Below are 2,981 nucleotides of genomic sequence, written 5' to 3' on the forward strand. Positions count from 1 at the left end.
CGCAAACGACTCGACGGCACATAACAACAACAACAACAGAACATAGAAACTCTATGAATAGTGCTCAGGCCTTTCCTTCATAGGGTCGCTATGAATGGTCTACAACTCAAAGGCACCTAACAGCAATAACAACGACAACATAGAGAGAGCTACTTTGACCTAGTAGACAGAAAGCTACCAAACCCAAGGTGGGTGATTTTAATCTGTGACCCTCAGGCCTGGTTCAAATTGTTTTCTTGTCATTCTTCTAGGTGATATAGCACTGGTCTGTGCATTGCTCTACAGAAGTAACTCATGGTTGCTGTGATGCTAAACACGGTGACACTGATGTGCCAAATGTGATAATGGTTACCCATGGTGGACAGTGGTGGAACTTCTTGATTAAAACAAGCTTGGAAGCAGGAGTGGCATCCACTTCCCAAATGGCTTGCCTCCAGAAACTCTAAGAACAGTGCTTCGTTCATAGGGTCTCTATGAGTTGTCTACAACTGGACGGCACATAACAACATCACCACTCAGAATATAGTCGGCAAGGGAGCTCTGGTAGCCTAGTGGTAAAAATCTGTGCTGCAATCCTGAACACACTCTGTTCAAGTCTACCAGCTGCTGAGAGAGAGACAGAGAGAGAGAGAGAGACAGAGAGAGAGAGATAGGCAGTTTGCTCCTGTGTGATTAACTGCCTCTAAAAAACTTGCAATAGTACACAATAACAACAACATGCACAGTAATTAACTATTACTTAAAATCTCCTTGGTCTTTATTAATTTTTGATACACTTTATTTATTTTTATTTTCTAGCTACTTAGCCACAGGTCTATGTGCCAGTTTTATGTTTTTTACAACTATTAGCTCTCACAAAGATTCACATCTCTCTTACCACTTACAGGTGGAGCAAGTTTGCACCTTGGCTTCAGGCAATATATAGATATGACAACTTTCAGGAGTTTTACCAACATTTTTTGGCTCTTGAACCTTCTGGAAATTTAGGCTTCATTTTTTTCCTTGCAGGTAGATGATTAGAACATCTACATAATCTGGTAATAGAGAAATATCTCTAGTAGTTAATATAATGGCATTGTTGTTGAAGATTAAACATTATAGTCTTCAACATGGGTTGCATCTCACCATCAAGAAAAACGAAATCCTTACCCCTAGACCAATAATGAGAGATGGACAAAAAGATTGAAGTTGCCAGTGATTTCATTTTACTTGGATCTGCAGTAAACACTAATGGTAGCAGTAGACAAGAAATCAAAGATGTATTGCACAGGGAGATTTGCTGTAAAGAACCTCTCCCAAAAGCTGAAGAGCAAGGATGACAATTTAAAGACTGAGGTGTGTCTGATCAAAGTCACAGCCTTTTCAATTACTTCTTATGCATATGAAAGCTGGAGAATGAGTAAGAACAACATAATAAGAATTGATGTCTTTGAATCATAGAGTACTTTACATACTACTAAAAGAACAAGAAAGTCTGGCTTGGATGAAATACAATCTAGGTATTTTTTTAGAGACAAGAATGCAAAATTTCATCTCACATATTTTAGGCATGTTTTCAGAAGGATCCAGTCCTTGGAAAAGATATTATGGTAGGCAATGTAAAAGGTTATAGAACAAGAGAAGATCCTCACCATCATGGATTGATATGGTAACTGTTGTTAGGTGCCATCAAGTCAGGTACAACTTATAATGATCCTATGAACAACAGATCTGAATACTGTCCTATAGTGTGTCATCCTCACATCCCTGACATGCTTGAGCCTGTTGCTGCAGTTGCTGTGGCAATCTAGTTGTCAAAGGTCTTCCTCTCTTTTGCCAACCCTCTGCTTTTCCAAGTGTGATGTTTCTCTCAAAGGAATAGCCTCTCCTAAGCAACATGTCCAAAGTATATGAGGCAAAACTCTATCATCTTTGCTTTCAAAGAGCACTCTGGCTTGTTATTATGGCAGTCCATAGGATATTCATTACTTTTCTCTACCACCACAAATCAAAGGCATCAGTTCTTCTACTGCCAACTTTATTCATTGTCTAGCTCTCAGATGCATAGCAAGTGTTTAAAAAGAGCAGGCTTGAGCAAGGTGCAACTTAGTCCTCAAACTGATATCACTACTCCTCCTGATTTCAGACTTTTCCAGTGCAATATATCTCCTGATCTCTTCACTGCTGATAACACATGTATTGATTGTGGATCCAAATAAGATGAAGTCATTGACAGTTTCAGTCTTTTCTTCACCCATTATGATGTTGCCTATAGGGACAGGAGTGAGAATTTTTGTTTTCTTGATGTTGACATACAATCAATAGTGAAGGTTATACTCTTTGATCTTCTGCAAAAAGTGTGTCAAGTCCTGTTCACTTTCATCAAGCAAGGTTGTATAATCTTCATAAAGAATATTATTGATGACTCTTCCTCTGATCCTGGTGCCACATTCTTCTTCATAGAGTCCAGCTTCTCAAATAATTTGCTCACCATACGTATTGAATATGTATGGAGAAAGGATACAACCCTGACACACATTTCTTAATTGTAGGGAGAAACCAAGTTTCTCCTTGGAGGCTAGAAATTTGAAGCTCCATCTCACATACTTTGGGCACATGGCCAAGAGGGACCAGTCCCTTGGAGAGGGACATTATGCATGGAACAGTGGAGGGACATCACAAGAGAGGAAGACCCTAGATGAGATGGATTGATACTCTTATTGGAGTAATGAGGTAGGTATGTCAAAGTCAGTGAGACTGGCACAGAATAGGGCAGGCTTCAGAGCTATTGTACAGAGGGTTGCTATGAGTCTCAGGTGACCTGACAGCACATAACAACAGTGTTCCCATGCTCTGTTAACACAACAGGCTCTTAGTCAAAGTATAGATTTCACATAAGCAAAACTAAGTGTTCTTGGACTTTCATTCTTCTCAATATTAGCCATAATTTGTTATGGTCCACACAGTCAGATGCCTTTGCAGAGTCAATAAAGTACAAATAG

General features: G+C 39.4%; 1 pseudogene; it reads left to right on the forward strand.

Moving 5' to 3' along the window:
* Positions 1-1,012, forward strand: part of LOC102850299 — a 1,774-nt pseudogene extending 762 nt beyond the window's left edge.
* Positions 1,013-2,981: the final 1,969 nt, after the last annotated feature.

This window comes from Elephantulus edwardii, unplaced genomic scaffold, assembly GCF_000299155.1.
Source record: "Elephantulus edwardii isolate Elephantulus edwardi_28Jun2011 unplaced genomic scaffold, EleEdw1.0 scaffold00377, whole genome shotgun sequence".
NCBI classification, from domain to species: Eukaryota; Metazoa; Chordata; class Mammalia; order Macroscelidea; family Macroscelididae; genus Elephantulus; species Elephantulus edwardii.